This window comes from Protopterus annectens, chromosome 6.part0, assembly GCF_019279795.1.
Source record: "Protopterus annectens isolate FY-2018-M chromosome 6.part0, PAN1.0, whole genome shotgun sequence".
Taxonomy (NCBI): Eukaryota; Metazoa; Chordata; order Ceratodontiformes; family Protopteridae; genus Protopterus; species Protopterus annectens.
Window position 1 is genome coordinate 83,514,341 of NC_056737.1, and position 24,727 is coordinate 83,539,067.

At 44.1% G+C, this 24,727-nt stretch overlaps 1 protein-coding gene across 1 annotated transcript in view; it reads left to right on the forward strand.

The window, feature by feature from the left end:
• Window positions 1-24,727, forward strand: part of TTLL5 (tubulin tyrosine ligase like 5) — a gene marked incomplete in the record, with an annotated part of 5,893,562 nt that overhangs the window by 3,208,076 nt on the left and 2,660,759 nt on the right.

A 24,727-nucleotide genomic window follows, 5' to 3' on the forward strand; every position in this document is an offset into this window, starting at 1 on the left:
CGCTACACCCTGGTAGCGGTCACCCCTGCCTCCCTTCATCCGACGGGGACTCAACCTCCCGCCTCGGCTCTGGAGGATAGGGAGGCCAGGAAAGAGAAGCGGCGGGAGAAGCACCTTAAGCGGCGGGCCGAGGACTCTTCATCGGCCCCGCCCGCCAAGAGGGCTTCCCCATCCAAGTCTTCTCGATCTCCTCCTCCTCGGATCCGATCCCCTTGTTTTTCCCCGGGACCCGAGGAGGAGGTGATCCGGTCCCCGTTGAGGTCATCGAGGCGACACTCCAAGTCTGCCTCGGTGGCCTCGTCGAGGTCCACTTTTAGCATGTCTGACGCGGATATGGACTGGATGATGAGGAGATTCATCCAGGCCCAGATGCAGATGGGAGTGCTCTTGCCTCCCCCCCCCCTCTGGGGGGAGCTCGACCCCTTTTTTCGCTCCTATAGCTCCTTCTCTGACCCACATTCCGGGCTCGGAGTCAAGCCACGTTGGATCCGGGGGTAGGTCGGAGCCGACCGTGCTGGGCACGTCGGCTCCGACTATTCCCTCGAGTCTGTCGGATCCGACCTCTCGGAGCCGTAGGCCGAGCTTCGGATCCGAGGGATTCGGTGTGCTTTCGGCTCCGTCCCGGTTGGAGCACACTGGTCCTTCGGATCCGACGTTCTCGGTGCCGGGTCCGATCCCCGCTTCGGATCCATGTGGGAGTCGGATCTCGGATCCGTCTGAGGGCGGCTCCCCCTCGGCTTTTGCTGCGGTGGAGATGGCACTGTCGAGTGCTTCCAGGCCTCTGGTCCTGGCTTCGGCTCCCTCCTGCACTCCTTCTCATCTGGTCCTGGCTCCCTGTCCAGGCAGCCTGCCTCAGCGCCTTTAGGAGTTCCAGTGGAACAGATTACAGCCCGTGAGGACTCCTCGGACAGCCCCCCCGAGGAGATTCCCCACAAGGCAAAGTGCAAAAGGAGGCACATAGACTCCCCTGAGAGTCTCACAGAAGATACAGACTTGGATGAAGGGGAAGGCTCCCCGAGATCACCCCCTGAGGATGTCTCCTTTGGAGACATCATGGAAATGCTCAAAATCAGAGGTGGGTGGTCTGCCCCCAAGGCTTCCTCTGACGAGTCCGTATTCCTTGAGGCGTTCGAGGCAGGACCATCTACCTCTTGGGTGTCCCCTCCACCCGACCCCTTGGTGGATCTCATATCCTCTAGGGCTTGGAAGATCCGATCCCCAAACGCCCAGACAAAATTTTGAGCCCCACTGCAGAGAGATCACATTGGAGCAGAGGTCCCCCTGTGGATGCCATGTTGGTGGCTGCAGCCACTAAAAAAAGAGTTGGCTCAGGAGAGCCCCATGGTTCATCCTCTGAGCAAGGAGTCTCGCGCGATGGACCGTCTTGGGAAGTGGGCCTTCAGTTCAGTGACCTTCTCTATGAGGGCCTTGAACTATATGGCACACGTTATTAAAATGCAGCGGGACCTAATTAAGGAGTACGCTGCTTCCCCTCCCAGGGTCCATGTCAGAGGGAGACAAGGATTTGTTCTCTTCCCGAATGGCCACCCTCCGCTCTATCTCTAATACCTCTATGCGGCTATTGTCTCATGCTACAGAGGGAGCCGCTAGAGCAGGCGGAGTCGGGCTTGTCATGAGGAGACAGGCCTGGCTCCATCACTGTGACTTCTCGGAAGCCTTTAAGGCATCATTCGCGAATGCCCCTTTTGATGGTTCTGCACTGTTCAGCAAAACCGTTCGCGACACTCTTGTCCAGAGCGAGAAAGACGGGAAGACCTTGTCTGCCGTCGGAGTCCACTTCTCTGTGCCCCAGAGGTCCTTTTCCAAGAACCAAAAGGGTCAGAAGAAGATGTGGTTCCGAAAATCGCATCAGTCTCAGTCTGCTCAGGACAACCAGTCCTCTCGTGGCAGAGGAGGACAGGGAGGACGCCGCCCCAGAGGCAGAGGGGGTCCTAGGAATTTTGGGTCCAGAGAACCTTTCTCTGAGAGGCCCACGCAGAACCCCTGAGGGGTTTCCCGACTGCTCCACTCTGGAGGCAGTCGGGGGGTGTTTTTCGAAGCACCTGACAAAATGGGAGTCCATAACAACAGATCGCTGGGTGCTTCGCATTATATCCAGAGGTTACCTAATTCCCTTCATAGCCAACCCCAGAATCAGAAGCCTTCCCGACGTCCCACCCAGTCAAAAGAAGGCGGCCGCTGCAGAAATTCAGTAGCTTCTACAAAAAAGATCCATCCAGCCCGTCCCCCCCAGATCAAGTCAGATCAGGGTTTTACTCCAGATTCTTTCTGGTGCCAAAAAACCTCGACCTCTCTTTCCTAAACCTGGCAGTACCCAAACAAAAGTTCCTAATGGTCACATTGCAATCCGTCCTCCCCTTATTGCGGGAGGACGACTGGATGTGCTCTATAGACCTCAAGGATGCGTACTTTCACGTTCTAGTGGGCAGGCATTCCAGGAGGTTCCTCCGTTTCCGGCTGGGAGACAGTCACTTTCAATTCAGGGTCCTCCCCTTCGGTCTCACCTCAGCCCCCAGGGTGTTCACCAAGTTCCTAGCGATAGTAGCGGCCCACCTGAGACTCCAGGGAATTCAGGTCTTTCCATACCTGGATGACTAGCTCCTCACAGCCCCAACAAGGCATCTACTTTGCTCAGGCAGGGACTATTTTCTCGGTCTGGCTCCACTATTAGGATTAACCATCAACATGACCAAATCCTCTCTCATCCCTACACAGATGCTAGATTTTATAGGGGCAAGACTGGATTCCAGACAGATGCTTGCGTTCTTGACTCCAGATCGACTTCGGAACCTGATGTTACATGTGCAGGCCATTCTCCAACTGCAAACTCCTTCGGCGGAATTGATTCTGAGGGCCCTAGGATCTATGGCGGCTGCAATCCCTCTGCTGCCATTGGCCCGGTTGAACATGAGGGTTCTACAGTGGACCCTCCAGGTACAATGGTCCCTGTCTTGCAACCCTCTGTCTCACCTCGTTTCCTTAGGCAAGGTTTGCAGAAAATCGCTCCTGTGGTGGCTCCATTCTCCCAACCTCCACACGGGCCGTCCCTTCTCACTACCTCCACCAGTCGACACAGTGACCACGGACGCTTCTTGCCTGGGGTGGGGGTGGGGGCATTTTTCAGGCAGAACAGTCCAAGGCACTTGGAACGACGTAGAGACCTCTTTGCATATCAACGTCCTAGAAATGAGAGCTGTGCTTTTGATGTTGCAAGCACTACACAACTCTCTTCCAGTAGGGACAATTGCGGTACAGACAGACAACATGTCGGTAGTCTGGTACATCAACAAACAGGGGGGAACCAGGTCTTACCCCCTTTGCCGCGAGGCCATGAGAGTGTGGGAATGGGCAATTTCCACCAACCGCTTTCTCATAGCAACGCACATTCCGGGACGGTCCAACATTTTAGCGGACAGGCTCAATCGTACTATCCTGACTCCTTACGAGTGGTCTCTCAACCACCGAGTGGCAGAGCAAGTATTTTCCCGATGGGGGCGACCTTGTTGCGATCTTTTTGCCTCTCCTTCAAACACGAAATGCAACGATTACTTCGCTCTGATCCCCCCCTCCGGGGAAGTCCCCGAGAGACTCTCTAGTTCATGCTTGGCCTCCCGGTCTGCTTTATGCTTTCCTTCCTCTTCCCCTGATGTTGAAATTGTTACAGAAAGCCAAGCAGCTGGGGAGCAGAATGATCCTCATTGCCCCATTCTGGCCTCGTCAGACGTGGTTCCCTTACCTATGGTTTCACCTAGTGTATCCACCATGGATTCTGGATCCCATTCTGGATCTCATCTCTCATCCTCTCGGTCTTCCGACTCCGAACCTGGTCAACCTCAAGCTGATGGCTTGGTTGCTCCAGTTCCACTCCTTATAAGGACTCCCGGGATCTCATCACCAGTCAAAGCCATTCTTGTAGCAGCTCACAAGCCTTCCACCAGGAAGGTTTATCGGAGTAAGTGGAAACGCTTCACCATTTGGGCAAAACACTGTCATTTAGACCCTTTTACAGCCCCGATATCATCGATTCTAGATTTTCTAACCTCTCTCTTTCACCAGGGGGCTAGTTCTTCTACAGTCAAGGTACAGCTGGCAGCAATCTCATACTACCATGTGGGGCAAGAGTCTGGTCCTATTATCACTTCCAAACTGTGTAAGACCTTCCTTAAGGGTACCTTCCTCCTTAGGCCTCCAGTTAAAGAGGTGGTACCTCCATGGGATTTATCCTTAGTCTTGCAGGCCTTGACTGGTCCCCCATTCGAACCGGCTGCCACGGTTGATCTCAAATTTCTCTCTTGGAAGACAGCCTTTTTGGTAGCCATAACTTCAGCCAAAAGTGTATTGGAATTGCAAGCCCTTTGTGTCAAACCACCATATTTGGTTTTTCACCCGGATAGGGTTTACCTCAGAATCAATCCGTCCTTTCTACCTAAGATATCTTCAGAAGTGAACATCAATCAATTCATCAGTCTCCCAGTGTTTTTCCCCAACTTTCATAACAAAGGAGAGTACAAGCTTCATTCCTTGGACGTACACAGACAGTTACGTTTTTATATCCACAGAACTGCTGGTCATAGGCAATCCGATCAGTTGTTTATCTCCTTTGCCAAAAGTAATTTCGGAAAATCAGTTTCTAAGGTTTCTCTCTCTAGATGGATCTCGAGCTGTATTCTGTTAGCATATCAGAGTTCGGGAAGGCCTGCACCTCAAGGAGTCCGTGCTCATTCTACTAGGACCGTTGCCACTTCTGCGGCCTTTCAAGCTAGGGTTCCACTGGATGATATTTGTTCCGCAGCCACTTGGGCTTCATCTCACACCTTTATCAGCCATTATAAAATAGATGTTGTTTCCTGAGGTAGAGCGTCCTTTGGCTCTGCGGTGCTCCGGAATATCCTTCCATGAAGGCCACCCAAGACTTAGGTAGCTGGGGACTCTGTCCCACAGGTTGCTGACAAATGAAGTTCCTACTTCAGATTAAGAAGTTATGTACTCACCATAACGTTTCATCTGAGTAGGTATCTTCATTTGTCTGCAACCATCCCCCCCTCCTTCCCCCTGTCCGATTGGATCGCTCTTATGTTATTAGCATATGTTCCCATTGGGACACCTGTTATCTGTTGTGCTATGGGGCAAACTTGATCTGAGGTCAGTCAGGGCAGGCAGGGGGTTATGGGTAAGGGGGAGGAGCTAGGAGCTCGGATCTATGCTATGTTAGAAGTTGCCGGCTCGGATCAGAGATCGGATCCGTATCCCACAGGTTGCAGACAAATGAAGATACCTACTCAGATGGAATGTTATGGTGAGTACATAACTTCTTATTTACTTTACTTTGGGGTGCTGGGTAGGTGTTTAAGGTGCTTTTTATTGTGTTTTCATGGGGGAAGTTGGTTTTCTACAAATTATCTGTTTTATACTCATAATTGTTGCTATGCTTCCTTGGGAATTAGCACCTTTTTTGACATAGCCATGTAACAAGCTACAGGTTGTAAGTTTCTTCTTTCTTCCAGCCATGAAAAGAAGTGAATTATTAATTAGTCATCTGAAGTAGAAAACTTCATTTGATCATCAACCTGTGGGTATCGGATCCGACCTGGATCCGAGCCGGCAGCTTTCCAAGCTAGAGATCCAAGCTCCAAGCTCCTTTCCCTTACCCATAATCCCCTGCCACCTCCTTCCAATCCCCAGATCTCGTTTGCCGCAGCTTTATCAAGCATGGGTTTCTCGAGCTCCTAGCTTTAGGCAATCTGGAAGTAGGAAAGTTTATAAAAATCTTATTAGTTTTTGTGTGTGTGATCAGTTAACTCCTTAGTTTAAACCCCTCTACCATTCCTCTTAGTTTAAAGCCTAGTACTCTCCCCTTTTTCCCCTTAGGTGTTTGTGTGAGGTGCGTGTGTGTGGGATAATGGCTGAGGCCTCTAAGGCCATTTTTTTTCTAAGTTCACTGAGTGTGGTCATAAGCTTTCCCCAGCGGATGGCCACAGTCAGTGCGTCCTCTGCCTGGGGGTATCGCACTGTTTTTCGGGCTGCCAAATATGTGCAGCTTTTAACCCCCAGACCCTGAGGGATAGGAGGAATAAGCTTATTCTGGCGGGTCTTCTACCCTCAGAGTCTGCTTCCTCCTCCTCTCCCTCAGTGGCTACAGCCACGGCTGTGGCTGTTCAGCCTGTTGTTCCCTCTCCCCTGGCTGGGACTCAACCTCCCATTTCTTCTCAGGGAGAGAGGGACTCTAGGAAGGAGAAGAAGGAGAGGAGAAAGAGAGAGAAAGGGAGAAAGAGAGAGAGAGAGGGAGAAAGATAGGCATAGGAGCCACAAGCGGCGGGCTGACTCTGCCCCCTCGGCCCCGCCTGCCAAGCTACTCTCCTCACCTCAGAAGATTTCCGGGCCTTCCTCCCCTCGGCTCCATTCTCCACGCTTCTCACCGGAGCCGGAGGAGGAGGCCCGACCATCTTCGAGGTCGTCGCAGCGGCCCTCCTGGCCAGCTTCGCCGGCCTCTTCTAGGTCGACCCGCAGTCTCTCCAATGCTGATATGGACTGGATGATGCGTCGTTTTCTCCAAACCCAAATGCAGATGGGAGTGCTGCTGCCCCCCCCCCCTCTGGGGGGAGTTCAGCCCCAGTTTTCGCTCTGATAGCTTTTTCTCCGATCCATTATCGGGTTTCGGAGCCGTCGAATCTGAGGAGTCCCGGGGCCAGGGTGTCGGCGCCGACAGTTATAGTTACCTTGACACTGGCCATGCCCTCGAGTTTGTTGGATCCCCTTTCGGATCCCAGCTCTAGGAGCCATGAGCCGTGCATTGGATCCGGGGGGTCCAGTGTGTCTTCGGCTCCATTTCGGTCAGAGCACACTTCCCTCTCGGGTCCGAGCACTTCGGCTCCGACCCCAATCCCTGCGCCAGATCCAAGGGTGTTAACCACGGAGCCCAAAGAGATTGGTTCACCCTCAGCTTTCGATGTGGTGGAGAGGGTTCTCTTGAGAGGTTCGAGACCCCCTACTCTTTCCTCTGATCCAGCCCCCACTCCCTTGCAGCTGGGCTTGTCTTCTATCATCCAGTCCCAGGGACAGCCTGAGTTGATGCTCCAGCCCGTTCCACTGGCGGAACACGGCCCTGTTAGTGAGCCCTCCTCGGACAGTCCCACCGAGGAGGTCCCTCACAAACGTAAGTGTAAGAGGAGGCACTTGGACTCCCCTGAGTCCCTCATGGAGGACACAGATTTGGAAGAAGGGGAAGGCTCCCCCAGGTCACCCCCCGATGATGTCTCCTTTGGAGACATTATGGAAATGCTTCGCCTGAAAGGGGGGTGGTCAGCCCAAAAGCCTTCCTCGGATGAATTGGTGTTTCTGGAGGCATTCAACGCAGGCCCGTCTACCTTTTGGGTGTCCCCTCTGGCCAACCCCCTGGTTGATCTCATCACTTCCAGGGCATGGAAGGAACCGGACACTGTAGAGCCGATCCCCAGGAGGCCAGACAGGATTCTCAGTCCCTCTCTGGATAGGACGGCTTGGAGTAAGGGTTCCCCGGTAGATGCCATGGTGATGGCGGCAGCCACCAAGAGAGAACTCGCTCAGGATAGTTCCTCGATCCATCCCCCTGATAAGGAGTCTCGAACTATGGATCGTATCGGGAAGTGGATGTTTGCTTCAGCTACCTTTTCTATAAGGGCGCTGAATTACTTGGCCCATCTATTTATATGCTGAGTCTCCCCCTGAGTCCATGCGGGCCGAGGACAAACGGACCTTCTCAACTTGCATGGCCACTCTCAAATCTGTTTCGAACACGTCTATGCAGCTACTTTCCCATGCCACGGAAGGAGCCGCTAGAGCCAGCAGGTCCTTTATCGCCTTAAGGCGTCACGCCTGGCTCCAGCTTTGTGACTTTGCGGAACCTTTCAAGGCATCTTTCGTGAACACACCCTTTGGTTCTACTCTGTTTGGGAAGACCATCCGCGACACATTGGTTCAGAGCGAAAAAGATGAAAAGTCGCTGTCCGCCGTCGGAGTCCACTTCTCAGCTCCTCAAAGGTCCTTTTCTAGGAACCAGAGAGGACAAAAGAAGATGTGGTTCCGGAAGTCTCAGCAGTCCCTTCGTCCTTCAGGGGCAGAGGGGGACAAGGTGGATGCCGGCCCAGAGGCAGAGGGGTGCCGAAAAAGTTTGGGTCGCGGTAACCCTTTTCTGATCAACCCACGCAGCAGCCCTGAGGGGTTGCCTGACTGCTCCTCTTTGGAGGCAGTCGGGGGTGTTTTTCGAAGCACTTGGCCCAATGGGAGTCCATAACATTAGATCGCTGGGTGCTTTGAATAATATCCAGAGGTTATTCTATCCCTTTCATAAATCTGCCTCCTCAGTCGAGGTGTCTCCCCGATGTACCACCCAGTCAGAGGGAGGCTGCAGCTTTAGAGGGAAAAAAGCTGCTAGAAAAAAGAGCCATCCAGCACGTCCCCCAGGACAATCCGGATTAGGCAATTACTCCAGGTTCTTTTTGGTGCCAAAGAAGACGGGGGACTTAAGGCCAATCCTCGACCTTTCAACAATGAACCTCTTCATTGCCAAGGAAAAATTCCGGATGGTCACGCTTCAATCCTTTTCGCCCCTGCTGCAGGAGAAGGACTGGATGTGCTCCATAGATCTGAAGGATGCGTATTATCACATTCTCATGGACAGGCGTTCCAGGAGGTTTCTCCACTTCTGGCTAGGGGACAGTCATTACCAGTTCAGGGTCCTGCCCTTTGGTCTCACCACAGCCCCCAGGGTGTTCACCAAGGTCATGGCAGTTGTAGCGGCCCACCTGAGGCTTCAGGGAATACAGGTTTTTCCTTACCTAGACAACTGGCTTCTGACCGCCCCCGTCAGGCATCTACTCTGCTTAGCCAGGGATTGTTTCCTACTTCTAGCATCCCATTTGGGGATCACCATAAACTTGAAGAAGTCATCCCGCCAACCAGTTCAAGTCTTGAAGTTCATAGGGGCCAGGATAGACACACTTCAGACCAAGGCCTTCTTGACGTCAGACAGACTTCGCAGTTTGGCCTTACACGTTTTAGCCCTTCTCCAGTCACCTGCCCTGACAGCGGAGTTAGTCCTGAGAGCTCTAGGGTCCATGGCAGCGGCAATCAACCTTGCACCCTTAGCCCGCTTGCACATGAGGATTCTCCAGTAGACATTACAGGTCCAGTGGTCCATCCTTCACCATCTGTTGGACTTGCCGATTCCTCTCAGCAGAGTGTGCAGGAATTCTCTCTCTTGTGGTGGCTCCACTCCCGGGAGCTTCGGGAAGGGCGACCGTTTGTTATGCAGCAACCCCAAGCCACAGTGACCACTGACGCTTCTCGCCTTGGGTAGGGGGGCATTATGAGGGCAGAACTGTTCAAGGTATGTGGACTCAGACAGAGACCGTTCTGCATATCAATGTTCTGGGGATGAGAGTGGTGCTTCTGGCTTTGCAAGCCCTTCATGCCTTTCTCCTTCCAGGGACTATTGCGATTCAGTCTGACAACATGTCGGTGGTCTTGTACATCAACAAACAGGGGGGATCAGGTCTTACCCTCTTTGTCAAGAAGCCATGAGAGTTTGGGATTGGGCGATATCCACCAACCATTTTCTGTTAGCAACCCAATTCCGGGTCGGTCCAACATCCTAGCGGACAAAATGAGTCGAACCATCCTCTCCCCTTACGAGTGGTCTCTGAATCCCTTAGTAGCTTAACAGATCTTCCGCAAGTGGGGTCAGCCTTGCTGCGATCACTTCGCGTCTCCTTCCAACGCGAAGTGCAGCGAGTTTTTCGCTCTAATTCTCCCTCCAGGGGAGAGCCCCAGAGATGCTCTAGTTCATGCTTGGCCACCCAGTCTTCTGTATGCTTATCCTCCTTTTCCATTGATAACAAAATTCTTAGAGAAAGCTCGTTGGTTGGGGAACAAGATCATCCTCATAGCCCCATTCTGGCCTTGTCAAACCTGGCTCCCGTGCCTGCGGTCTCGTCTCATAGCTCCTGTCTGGATCTTGGATCCCATCCCGGATCTAATATCTCATCCTTCGGGATTGAAGCCCCCGAACCTGGTCGATCTCAAGCTCTCAGCGTGGTTGATCCAGTTCCATTAGTTGCTAGGACTCCCGGTATCTCATCTGCAGCTATATCTATCCTGGTAGCGGCGCATAAGCCGACTACCAGGAAGGTTTACAATAGTAAATGGAAGCGGTTTTCTATTTGGGCGTCTCATAGGAAATTGGACCCTTTCACTGCTCCCATCCCAGCAGTGCTCAATTTTCTATTGCATATTTTTCAGCAAGGGGCCAGTTCCTCTACTGTAAAGGTTCAAATGGCTGCCATCTCGCATTTTCACATTGGAGATAATCTCAGTCCCCTTGCTTTCACCAAGATTTGTAAGGCCTTTCTGAAAGGTACATTTCTCTTGAGACCCCCTGTTAGGAACCCTGTCCTACCTTGGGATCTAACCTTGGTCCTTCAAGCTCTAACTGGACCTCCTTTTGAACCTGCAACCTCTGTTGATTTGAAATTCTTGTTCTGGAAAACTGCTTTTTTGGTAGCCATTACCTTAGCTAAAAGAGTGTTGGAGCTTCGAGCTGTCTGTATTAAAGCCCCATATCTGGTTTTCCATAAGGACAGGGTCTCTCTCAGGACTAACCCATCTTTCTTACCTAAAGTGGCCTCCGAGATGCATATCAATCAGTCCATTAATCTTCCAGTTTTCTTCCCTAACTGTCAGAACAAAGGGGAGTACAAACTTCATTTGTTAGATGTTCATAGGCAGTTATGGTTTTATTTACACAGAACAGCGGCCTTCCACAAGTCTGATCTTGGTTAAGCTAGTATCGAAGGTGACTCTGGCCAGATGGATTTCAAATTGCATTTTGTTCATATATAAACTATCTGGCCTGCCAGAACCTACTGGGGTTCACACCCACTCTACCCGTTCTATGGCTACATCAGCTGCATTCTGGTCAAGAATTCCCTTGGATGACATTTGTTCTGCGGCTACTTGGGCATCCTCTCATACCTTTATCTCTCACTATAAATTGGATTTAGTGTCCAGAGGAAGGGTGGCTTTTGGCTCTGCAGTGCTCCGGAATATCCTTCCTTGAGGACCTCCCAAGTTTTTTGGTAGCTGGGGACTCTGTCCCACAGGTTGATGATCAAATGAAGTTTCCTACCTCAGATAAAGAAGTTATGTACTCACCATAACGTTCCATCTGAGTAGCTAACTTCATTTGTCAGCAACCGACCCTCCCTCCTTCCCCCAACCTGGTTCTTTGGTTTCCTGATCACTAGGATGGTTTATCCAGGTCATTTGTTAATTCTTAGGTTATGATTCTCCAGGTTGTTGCTTTGTCATGATGAGATTATGTAGATGGGCAAACGCGATCTGGGGATTAGAAGGAGGTGGCAAGGTATTATGGGTAAGGGGGAGGAGCTTGGAGCTCAGATCTCTAGCTTGGAAAGCTGCCGGCTCAGATCCAGGTCAGATCCGATACCCACAGGTTGCTGACAAATTAAGTTACCTACTCAGATGGAACGTTATGGTGAGTACATAACTTCTTTTTTGCCACCCTGTTAAGGTGCTAAAGTCCTTAAACCACAGGTATGTGATTCTGCTGTGGCCAAAGCTGGTTCCTTGGTCCACTTTTTATTTCCTTGGGTCCCGCTGGTGTAGTCCCTGCAGCCACCTTGGACCTTTGCAGCTGTTGGAGTGCCCCTGGTGGGCAAGGAAGAGCCATTCTTGTTGGTCCTGGGAGAAGGGGCAAAGAATGCCATTCTGTCTAGCCAGAAAGTTGTGTTCATTCCTAAGGAAGTTTTTGCTGGCAGTGGTGGTTCTGTTCCTTCAGACATTTCTGTAAAAAAGAAACAAACACTTAAACATGTTTTCTTCTGACTCAGTTATGTTGGACAGAAGTAATTTATCTATCTATGTAGCTATCCTTTGTTGACTGAGTTAGTCCCACTAGACTAGTAGCCTGTTTTCAGGGGAGACCTGAGGTGATAATTGTACTGCTAGATGGAAATTTAGCCAGGGCATCAGGGAACTTCCCCTACTCTTTTCAGTAGATGGAGTGGGATCTTTTACATTTGTGTGAGCTACCACCAATTCAGCAGATGTACTGAATTTAACATCTCATTCAAAGGGGAAAAAAAAAAGGAGTGCAGCACCCCCCTCGTATGTTGCACTGCAGTGTCAGTAATTAATCTGTTAGGTGAGGGAGTGGGGAGTGGAACCCTTGGCCTTCTGCACCAATGTGGAGTGTGCTACTTGTTGCACCGATGACACTAAATAATTTATTGTTCTTAGTCCAAGATTTAGTGCAGGGTTTGAGCCTTCTTGTATGGCTGTTTCTGCTAAAAGAAAAAGGGATTCTACATTTTCTGAAGAAATTCAAAAAACTGGACCTCTAAATGATTGTGAGGGACAAATTGTGTTTTGTCTCCACAGACTTCTGATTAAGATTCTGAGGAGAGTGTGGCTTCGGGCAGTCACTTTGAAGGATCATCTTTCTATGTATCTTTTTCTAGAATGTAACAGATATCAGTGGGAAAACAATGTTTTTTTATCAATCTCTCAGGAAGTATAATGTTTTGTTACAAAAGAAATTTCTAGAACCACCACCTATTCCTCTTGTTCTTTCTGCTCTGGAGGATGTTTTTGTCACAGCACATATTTACATGACATGACAGCCAGTCTACTGCCCCCTAGAAAGCAGACAGACTGTATAAAGTTATTCGGACTTTTAAGTTTTTATATACTCTTCCCACATCAAGACTCCTCAGCTATTGGATTTCTGAACCCAGCTGCTGCTAAACATTTGGTTAATATTTTTTCTTCTCACCCTGTTTCGGATGGGAAGTCTTTTGATAGTTTTGGGGAAAAAGTATATTCTTCTGCATTACTCATTTCTAGAAGTCTCACCTATTGAGCTCATGTGTTTATGTTTTTGTTAGTCTCTTCTGAAAACAAAAGGAATGTTTTTGGCTTTTGTTTCCTCTTCTGAGGAGTAATTTGTAATTGGTTGCTTCTGTGTCTCAAGTGGTTATCCACTCTGTGAAATGTACTTGTGCTTTTGTTGATATCACTTTAAGGTTCTTGCCCTACCAAGTTCTTTTAAGGCAAAATAAACAGGCCCAGCAAGATGATGGTAAGCAATTGTTTAAAAAGATATGGCAGGGAGTTTCGAAAAAGTAAAGAAACCTACTTAGAGCTAAAAGACAGTCTGTTAAATCTGTGTGAGTATTTATAAGACCTCCTGCATCCCACCTTGGCAAACCCTGAATCCATCAAGGTTATTTTTGGCAGTGGGAGTATCTGCCTCTTTTTTGAGGGATTCTCCCTCACTCACCAGACTTGACAGTTTCTTTTCTTACTTGTAATGCAACATATGTTCTCTCAGAGGATGTTAAAAAGTCTCCCCGTTTGCTGCTTTTTCTTCTTTTAGAAGCAGTACTGCTTTCTTTACAAAATTCTGTATGTTATCACTTAATAACCTTTAGATTTTTAATAGATCCATGTGTCAGAACTTTGTAAAGGTTTTCTGAGTATGGATCACATTGTCAGTTATTCTTCATTACCCTTTGGTTTAGCCACTGCTATAAGGGTATATACAACTGTCTACTTCCTGTGATAGCCCACTGCAGACTGCAATGTACTCACATATTTCCTTATTTAGACAACTGGCCTTTCTTCCTAGATTTTTACTAAGCTAACAAACTGGGGGGGGGGCTTTCTAAGCCTAGCCAAGTTTTCCTGAAAGAATAATGATGTCCTGTATCCAAATAGGACATTGAGAGCCAGGCATTTATAAGCTGCTTCTGTCTGTAAGGGACATTTATTTATTTTATTTTATTTAAGTTTGATGAACGGGGAAGTCTACTGGGCCAAGAAGAGCCCATTTTCAGTGCAGGCCCGGGACATGGGTACCAGCCCTAGTGTAAATTTCCTATTCTCCATCCACTGGTCTAGGTTGCACTTAAACTTGGCAATAGACAAATTCAGCTTCCGTGGATATACGTCCATAGGAGGGGACAGTCTCTGGGACACATCTCTTTCTCCAGCATGTTCTGTTTAAGTCACAGACAAAATTCAGGGTCCTAGACCTTGTATTTCTGGTACTGTTTGATGTACAAATATGTAGGAGATTCATAAGTGTGGGGTTTGCGGATGTCTTGTATGCCAGGTGTAGATCACCCCTCAGCAATCTGAAGGTGACTGAGTAGAGGGAAAGGGCTTTAAGGCATTTTGCATAAAGCAGGTTTGTAACACCTTCTATTCTTTTGAAAGGAACCCCTGAGGTTGTCCTAGTTGCTGCATATGCCTGGTTGGGTACATACCAAAGGGAGCATTGTATGCTATGATTTATCTCCTGAGGACAGAGTACAGTGAGATTATGATCTCATTGGACATAGATGCCATGCCTTTGTTTATAAGTTGTGCAACCTAAAAGGATTTCCTTACCATTGTTGGCTATGTGGTGGTCGAAAGTAAGGCTACTAAGTGTGTACCCAGATCTCTGACCACTGGGTCACCTCTCAGGAGTATGCTATCAACATAGCATTTAGGTGGGATGGTTGACTTCCCAAAGGGTACAATTATGCATTTCTTAGCATTCTTTGTAGAGTGTTTTACAAAGTGTCAGGAATCTCTTATTTGGGTAAGGGATCTTCTACACAGACTGGGATTCTAGCAGAATGTACAGATGTCTTTTGACTAATTCTCGGATGATTGTGTTCCTGGGATGCAGTAGCATAGCAAAGGTGGGGCATCAGGCAGCTGCCTCAAGTGTAAAGTGTTTGGGGATGCTATCAAGAATTCCTAGCTTCCTGCATTCTTTATTGAAATGCAGGTACAGAAAGACACACCTTTTTTCCCTTCACTAGAAGAGCTGGGGGGATGCTATATGGGACCAGTTATTACAAAAGTGTTAATCAGCTTTCTATAGTGAAAGACAAAGTGTTTTTTTTTAATGCTCTTAGCTAGAAAAGCTGGGGGGGGTGCTGTAGGAAGCTGAAGTCCTTTTCTTTTTGAAGGGGTAAAAGTAGTTCTGTATATAGATATATTCCTGAGTTTTTCTAGTTAGATTACTGTCTCAGAAATGGTATTCTTAAGAATTTTGGGTCTCATGGCATCTGTGATTCTCATGATACCTGTTGCAAGACTCCACATGAAAACAATTCAGTGGTACCTGTAGTTTGTGTGGTCCCACCATCTACATCCCTTACAATTCAGTCTTCAGTTTTGTGGTTTGTGAATTAGGGAGATTTTAAGCAGGAAGACACCTTATTTTTCAAAATCCATTTATTGTGTTCTCCATTCTAGCTCCAACACAGCCAGTCACTACAGATGTCCCAGTCCTTGCTTGGGGAGCAATGTGTATGGGGTTAAAAGTGTAAGGCATACTTTGTAGACAAGACAGACCAAAACACACACAAAAAAAGATATTGACACACAAATGTTCTCAACTCTCTTTTTTTTTTTTTATCCCTGGGACCGTTACAGGTATTTAAAGACAACAGCACAGTAAAATGCTACACAAACAAACAAAAGGAAACCACTTCTCACCCTCTATGCAGACTAGCTATGCATGATAGCCTGGGATATAGCTTTTCATCACCGTTTTACACTACAGCATCTTACAATACTGACAGAGCAAAATTTTGTGGAACAAGTTGAGCAGGAGCAGGACAGACCCCCATAGATGAAAGTTGTAAAAGAGGGTTTTCCATGATTTGATCCATCTGTGGGGAACACCTCAAGTAGATCTTTTGCCCTCCACTCTTTTAACTATTACTTGACAAATGTCTGCTCCATGTCCCTGTTCTTGAAGGCCTGGAAGACATATGACTTTTTTTCTTTTCCTTTGACAGGCATTTTCCTCTGTGCTTTTCTACCCTTTCGTTATATTCAGTTTTTTTTTCTGAAGATTCAAAAGGACTTTCCAAAGGTTATTGTGATGACTTTCTTTTGGTCCAAGTAACAATACTACTTCTTTCTTTCAGAATAGGCAGGAGCAATTATCACAGGCTCTTAACAGATTGGGTCTGCTCTGTGAAGACTGGTAGAGAAGGGTGAAGGCTGCCAGCCTAGCCAGATAGAATTTTGCAGATAATTCTGTCATTTGTAAATATGAATGTGAACTACAGGCATGTTGTCTTAAATGTAAAGAAATACTGTTACATGTGGAACTGGAAATAAACGTGACAACAGTGCTCTCTACTGACCAAAGTAAAGCATGTGGTGCCCCTTTGAAGTAGCAGTGGTGCCAAAATATCTAGATGAAGAAATTCTTTCTATTGTTTTAACCAAGAGTTACATTGCTAGATTTAAACATGCAAATGTATTTTTATTGCTCTGTTCTTGACCAGCTGCAAGATAACAAAAGGGAGATGTTAAGAATGTAAATGCAGTTAATGTGTAGCCTGGGAACTCCAGGAAAGTGAAAAAGAATGATGTAATGTTTATCAGAACTGCAACAGCAATTTAAACAGAGAATCAGAAGGCGTTAAGCAATTTTATCTTGATCATCCAACTCAGAGCACTGCCTCTTGCTCACATGTAAGTTATCATAGCCTTGTTTTCTTTTAGGGATATTTCTGTGTGGTCTCTGAATTCTTGACTAGCACTGAAAGTTTTGTCTTGTGGTTTTATTTATTTATTATTAAATATTTTAAAACCTTTTAACTGTGGCTGGTTTTGTGTAGAGATAATTTAAGCTGTAGAGTACATTGCATATTTATAGCGATTACTGTACCAAGTCACTCTAATAAGCCTTGACTGTTTAGTCGCATCTGCCAATTAGATAATAATAATGCACAGTATTAATTGGACACCCTTTTAAGAGCCTTTGGGTAGCTGATAATATTAGCTGGGTGGTGGCAAGTGATACTACTGTATAGTCTAGGTAAAAGTGGCACAGCTGGGGAACCTGTGTCAGCCTTCCCCAGAAGTGTCTGTGTGGTTGTATAAACTCTTATCTCAAAGTGTGTGTGTGTGTGTCAGCTACTTGGGCCAGGACACGAAGCACTGGTTGGACAGAGAGGGTGCTGGAGATTTTATCTTGCCCAGCTAGGATGAGATTGGGACCCTGTAGCTGTGCCAGTGGAGAGTCTTATTGGGGACATAGGGAGCAAGGGAGCAACCAGCCCTGGACTGACTGTGATCTCTTAAGGGAAATTGCACTTTACTGTGTGTATTTGTTATCTTTTCCTCATATATGAGATATCTGGTGTTAGTGGTAAGGATTGAGGCTCCTTGATTGCTGGGCCAGGCCATGGGCGTCACATGCTCACACGAGACCAAGGCTGTTTGATGCATTCTGTCTATAGCAAATGTTACTGACTGCATAGATCGTAGAATTTTTATTCTTTTCTTAACCCTTTTTATGAGGACGTGCAGGGAGGTACAAAGGACCAACTGATCCTGCTACTAAAAAAAATAATTTATTAGTAAAGGAAAAAGAATTTCTAGTTGATGCAAGAAAAGAGCCAACAACCATTTAGGGACTAGTGTTCTCTGGCTCTACATTATTTGTGAGAGTTACAATCCTATGGCCTGTCTTTCTCCTCAGTCAAGTTTCATCAGTTGGCCATTTCAGCATGACTGCCCATGGATCCCCATCTTTTTTTTTTCCAAACACCTTTATTGAATTATCACTTGTGACACAGGTAAATTTGCATTCATAGAAAAGTAATCAAACTATATTAACATAGTAAACATACTTCACATATATTGCTATATATCATGTAATCTAAGCAATATTACATAAATTATTAAATTCCTCCTTTTTTTAAACAAGAAACATCTTTATTAAATCATCACTTACTACATAGGCAGTCATACATTTATATAAACGAAAACAAACTGCACCAACACAATCCTATTTGCAAGTATTTTACATCACAATACATACTGATACACTCCCAGCTGCAAACATTATACATCACTTATAATCTACCCATTTTTTCTTACTCAGACATTACATAGCTCATTTAAGACCTGCCACCTTTTAAACCTCATTCCTCCCTTATGTGTATTGTTCCCACAATTCCCTTTTTTCCTGTGTAGTTTGCTCCTACCCCCTTCTAAATATCTAATTTACAGTTGTTTCATCTCTGTTACTATGTTCACTACTTACAGTACAGTTGGTTTAGATTTTGATTTAAATTTTCTAGTAATTGCTATTTTTAGCAGCCACCATTATTAGACACAGCAAGGCCTTACCATGTCTAGGCAGTTCCGATTCTGTATTATAGCTCAGAAAAATCATCTCGCTCATCAGACCAATCTGCTTAGCGAGCATCTCCAACAGTGCATTTCGTAAGGAATCCTTAAAGTCCGTCAACTCAATGCACTCCCAGAAAATGTGTTCCCAGTTACCTCTCTCTTCCCCTTTACACCTCTAACATCTGCTGTCTGCCTGAGGAAATTTTTTCTGGAGTCTACTTGGGGTATAAAAATATCTGTGTAAACATTTCCAGGCAAAATTCCTAAACATTCTAGATTTTGTTGCATATTTGAGAGACATACATATATCCTCCCATTGTTGTTTTATGAATTGCTTATCTAATCTCCCTTCCCAATCCTTTCTAACCTTCTCTGATTCTTATAGTGATCCTGCAGTATTTTATCTGCTCTGCTAATTATTCCTTTTTTAATGGCAACTTCTGTTCCAGATTCTATTAAAAACTCTACCAGTGCTGGTCTTTCATTTAGAAGCCCCGTATTTCTTTCTCTTTCCATATACTCTGATATCAGTCCCTGATAGGGAAGGTGGTCTCTAATCTGCAGTCCAAAAAATTGTTGATGTCTTTCCCATTCTGTCATCTTTCCCTCTCTAGTTATTTGCTCCCAATACCTTGTTTCCTTTGCCAGTTTTCTCCAATAAATTCTAGCCCCCTCTTGCCTATTGTCTGTATCCCTAACTGCAGTCATTCCTGTCAGCAGAATCTCCTTTCTCCATTCCCATCTTGGTAGAGTTCTTAGAATACTTTCTGCTACTTTATGGAAATAATATTCAGTGTGATTATTGTTGTTCTCCTTAATGGCCTGCATCCAAAATCCCAGTCTCTCCTTGTTTCTTGAGTGTCCCCCTTGTTTTTTCATCATCCCTTTCCACAGTGAATTATAGTTTTCTACTTGTGCTATGTATAGGAGTCTTAACTGTGTAGCTCTAAAATACCCCTTCAAATTGGGTAATCTCAATCCGCCCACTTCTACTTGAAGAATCATCTTTACCCACTTGACTCTTGCTGTCTTCCCCTGTCAGATAAAGCCATTCAACTCTTTACTAATTGCTACTCACAACCTCTCCTCTGGTTGATAAAAAAATGCATTCCCCTCTTTCAGTGCAGTCTCATATGAAAATGTTTTTGAAAGGGATGTTGCATATGAAGCTTTCTAGATTTCAGGCAGCTCCTCATTGGCATCTTAATTTGCAGTTAGTATAACTAGCTCTTATCCCATTTGAAGCAGCTCATTAGGATGTCTTGGGGCTTTTGAGGTTCTTGATATGGGATGCTGTGTTACTAATTGCTCTGACCTTCAGTAAGAAGCATATTTGAGATGCAGGCTCTTATGATGGCTCAACCTTATTGTATTTTTCACAAGGGCAATCTTTTATTTAGTAATACAGTGATATTTGCGTTTTCCTTGCCAAGCTATCCATCTACCACTCTCCCTTACAGAACCTAATATTAGGGAGGTAGGGTACTTCCCTTGGATGTCCACAAACAATTCAGATACTACCTTGTCAAAACAAAATCTTTCAGGATCTCCAATCTGTTGTTTGTGTGTGTGTGTGTGTGTGTGTGTGTGTGTGTGTGTGTGTGTGTGTGTGTGTGTGTGTGTGTGTGTGTATGTGTATATGTGTGTGTATTTTTATGTGAATAAGGAAACAACCTCTGTCAATTCACACTGTTTCCTAATGGTTGGCTCTTGCTATTACCTTTAGTTATATCCACCACAACAGAACTGTTTCAGGCAGGGTCAAGGCTCATTTTACCAGGGCCTTAGTTTCATCTTTGGCTTTTTGGAAAAGGTTTTATTTTAGAAGTTTTCTAAAAGAAGCAACTTGGTTCTCTGTCCACACTTTTACAAAGCGTGATTAACTAGATTTATTCACAGTACTAGGGTAGATAGGGTCTTTTTCCAGGGGCTTTATGACCCTCTGCCTTCCTCCCCCAGTCAATATAAGCTGTGGTAATCTACTTATATAGCTTAGGCTACTGCAGCAGTGATCCACATGAAGAACATAGTACAGCTGTTTAAATAAACATACCTTAACAGTAGACATTCAAATGATCACTGTTGCAGTAGCCATTCCCCATTGTTTTTGTATGTTTTTATGCCAGAGTATGAACTTATTTGCCTAACATTGTCCTCCTCAGGGCTTCAGCGCCCATTTCTGTGTTGTCACGAAAGCTAAAAAGCGCTTGGCACCCAAACCTGATTTTTATTCACCTCAACTCGAGTTGATTAATGGTTTGGTTATGTGGAAGTTGCCCTGAAACTTTGGAATCTGGCCTGCTGTTATATCCTTAGCAGGATGTAATCCATGTAGCTTAGGTTACTGCAGCAGTGATCATTCGAACATCAGCTGTTATGGTAAGTTTCCTTACACAATTGTACTTTCTTTGTTGTTATAATTAGCAGTGGTATGCTATTCTAGGTAAACGTCAATCATTTTGATATGTGGAGAGCTGCATATTTACAGAGAGAGAGAGAGAGAGACAAAGAACTGTCTCAATATTTATTTATTTATTTTTTATTTTACATTTGTTGACCGGGATAGTCCGACTGGATGCATGTCCATTTTCAGCGGAGGCCCGGGGAGAAAAGCTCCAAGGGTAAGCAGATACAGCATTACATAATACCAGCATTACATATTACAGACTATTTACAGAGATTACATAAGTAAGCAAGTTAAACAAGTTCCACAGGTTACAGTTAATCCTGAGCACAAGTCAGGATTAAATTAAATTACACAGTAAACTCAATAGTTTTGTTACTCCTTAATACTAAGGGTGCATCTGTTATATATTGCACATTGTACACCTACTTATTCTTTGTTTTAAAGTCAACTTATTCCCATTTGTGCATTTGATGAAAACAATTTGATTGTGTATCCAGTTCTGTCATTTTAACACTTCTCTGATTTTAGTTCTTTCAGGATTAGCCTTCAAGCATTGCAGTTTTTGCATAATGCCTTATAAATCTAAAGTTTTTGAACTCATTGTCAGGACATATTTTTCACTGTGGTATAATATGACATTTTGATCTATATTTTGTTAATTCATTACAACCCAGTGATGCTTCCAGGCATTTCTGTAAGTTGCATTCTGCTAATGCCTCTAGACATCAAATATTGCTTTTTCATATTTGTGTTAATAATTCCAAAGCCAAGTTAAATATGAAATATTAGAAAGATTTCATCTTAAAGCTTACATGGTGGCAAATTCAACTGTATTAATGTTTTACTTCTGTCTATAATAGCGAAAGAGATATTAATATAGTTTGTATAATATTTATTTATATTTTACATATTTCTGTAAATATCTCAGTAATCGAATGACACAAGCCAAACGAAATAACCACAAGTAAACGAACCAACAGAATCAAAGGTAAGGAAATCAAGCCAACTGCAGAATGTCACAGGAAACTCACAGAAATAGCGTAATAATACTTTAATAGCCGCTTTCGTCAAGAGACTTCATCAGAATACAAAGTAGTAAAGTCAGCCTACTTTAAATAACACTTCATTCAATCAATTAAACAATTAATCAATAAAAATTTAAAAAACTTGTAACCTTCAATTAAATAAAGATGTTGTAATATTCTTGTCTATACATAATTTACAGTCCTTTAAAAAACACTTTATATTAATCGCTTCGTTTAAACCTGGATGCTTGTCAGATTTTAATCTGATTTGCCACAACGTTTCCCTTTGTTCGACATAGTTCCTGAAATCACCCCCTCTCAAATCTGCTTTACATACTTCAATAATAGTAAATAAAAATTTTTTAAAGTTTTTACAAACTAAGGAATGTTTAAACAGGGCACCAGTCTCATCATGAGTATTAATACTATATATGTGTTCACGAATACGTGTTTTTAGGCACCTAGTGGTCATTTGGTCTTTTCTGGGTTCCAACTCGGGAGACGAGATTTAGTCCGACAGTTGGACAATTTTGACATCATTAATTTAACAGATGTTGTTTTTGACAATGACGAATTAAATGTACTTAGGCGGGGTTTTAATTTTGTCCCTACCACCAGGACAGATTTTGGCAAAACTGTTGTGGATATTAAAAAATGTGTTAGGAAACTAAACCTTTCATATATATTACACGATATTCCTGAAATAAACAAAGCACTGAAAAAGCCTTCTATTTATAATCCACCGTTAGTGCACACAATTAAGGTGTTCGAAGAAGCATGTTTACAGGAACTTGATTGTGTTCTAAGTAAAAATACTAGACATGAACACAATCTAAATTTTAATGAAAGAAAGGCTTTTAACGAGCTACATAAGAAAAACAACATCTTGAGATTTATGAGGAGTGACAAAGGGGGAAACATAGTCATAATGACACAAGATTCATATACTAGGAAAATGCTACAGTTATTGGAAAATCAAGATGAGTACGAAACTATTTCATTATACGAAATAAAGAAAAAGCAAAGATTAATACATTCTTTTTTATATGAAGCTTTAATGTCCAATGAAATTGACTTGGACGTTTATGAATTCTGTGTCATAGACAAACCAAGGATAGGTGTTCTTTTCGGGATTCCGAAAACACACAAAAATTTTACAGATCCACCATTTAGACCAATAGTGTCTTCACCTCACTCCGTTACAGAAGGAATTTCGCTTATAGTAGATGCCACATTAGGTCCTTTAGTTTTCAGACAAGAATCATTTATAAAAGATTCTTGGCATTTTTTTAAATAAGTTAAATGAATTTGCTGCCAAAAACATTTTTGATCCCGAGATTCACACCATTTTTACAGTAGACGTAGTCTCTTTATATACTTGTATCCCCCATGAAGAAGGAGTTGAGGCCATACGTACCCTATTAAGCAAAAATAATGAATTCAACACAGGTCAAATTTCTACTATTTGCAGGTTTTTAGATATTTTGTTGCATCACAATTATTTTTTGTTTGGAAAAACATACTACAGACAAAAAAGAGGCGTAGCGATGGGGTCTCCAGCTGCACCATCTTACGCGAACCTAGTAATGTCTTGGTGGGAAGAAGTTTTTTTAAGCCCATTAAAAATCAATTTTCACATATTATTATACTATAGATTTGTTGATGATTTAATTTTTATTATTGAAGGCAATAAGAACACAGTGGATAACTTTCTTTTTGAAATAAATAGATCAGAAAGTTTTTTAAAATTTACTTTGGGTTGTTCAGGGTTACATATTAACTTTTTAGACATTTCCTTTTGGTGGGATTCCATGGACGACAGATTCAATAGTAAAATATATCGAAAAGACACCTTTACCAACAGTTATCTCCATTTTCAAAGCGCACATCCAAAGCATATTATCAGGAATATTCCCAAGGGGCAATTCATCAGGGCATGTCGAATGACATCAAGAGAACAAGATTTGACAAAAGAAATTGAATTTATTAAAAACATGTTCATCAGAAGAGGGTACACAACACATATGTTAGAAGATATTATTACAGAGGTGTTAAGTAAGCGAACATCACACTATCCAGCATTGTTGAATTATAACGAATTTAATAACACCACTGTTTTATTTAATAGATTAGAAAAAACACAAGTCTTCGACAAAATGGTTTGCTCCTTGGATATGAGTGTCGATGGTGTCTTTATCAAAAGCTTAATAGAAAAAAATTGGAAAATTATACAGGGAAATTATGAAATTTCAAAAGTTTTAGGGAACAAACCCAATTTTGTCTTTAGGAATACTTTTAACATCAAAAAGGCATTAGAGGACAACAAGACACAGCAGGAAACAAACAAGGTAACTACAAAAGATATGTTTCCTTGCTACAATTGTAACATGTGTAGGTATATTTCTCAAGGACCACTAATAGTTATTGACACCATAGATAAAACCTTTCAAGTGCCAGAATATGTCAATTGTTGCACCAAGGGGGTCATTTACATTAGTATTTGTAGTTCTTGTCCAGCTTTTTACGTGGGAATGACCACTAGGTGCCTAAAAACACGTATTCATGAACACATATATAGTATTAATACTCATGATGAGACTAGTGCCCTGTTTAAACATTCCTTAGTTTGTAAAAACTTTAAGAAATTTTTATTTACTATTATTGAAGTATGTAAAGCAGATTTGAGAGGGGATGATTTCAGGAACTATGTCGAACAAAGGGAAACGTTGTGGCAAATCAGATTAAAATCTGACAAGCATCCAGGTTTAAACGAAGCGATTAATATAAAGTGTTTTTTAAAGGACTGTAAATTATGTATAGACAAGAATATTACAACATCTTTATTTAATTGAAGGTTACAAGTTTTTTAAATTTTTATTGATTAATTGTTTAATTGATTGAATGAAGTGTTATTTAAAGTAGGCTGACTTTACTACTTTGTATTCTGATGAAGTCTCTTGACGAAAGCGGCTATTAAAGTATTATTACGCTATTTCTGTGAGTTTCCTGTGACATACTGCAGTTGGCTTGATTTCCTTACCTTTGATTCTGTTGAATCGAA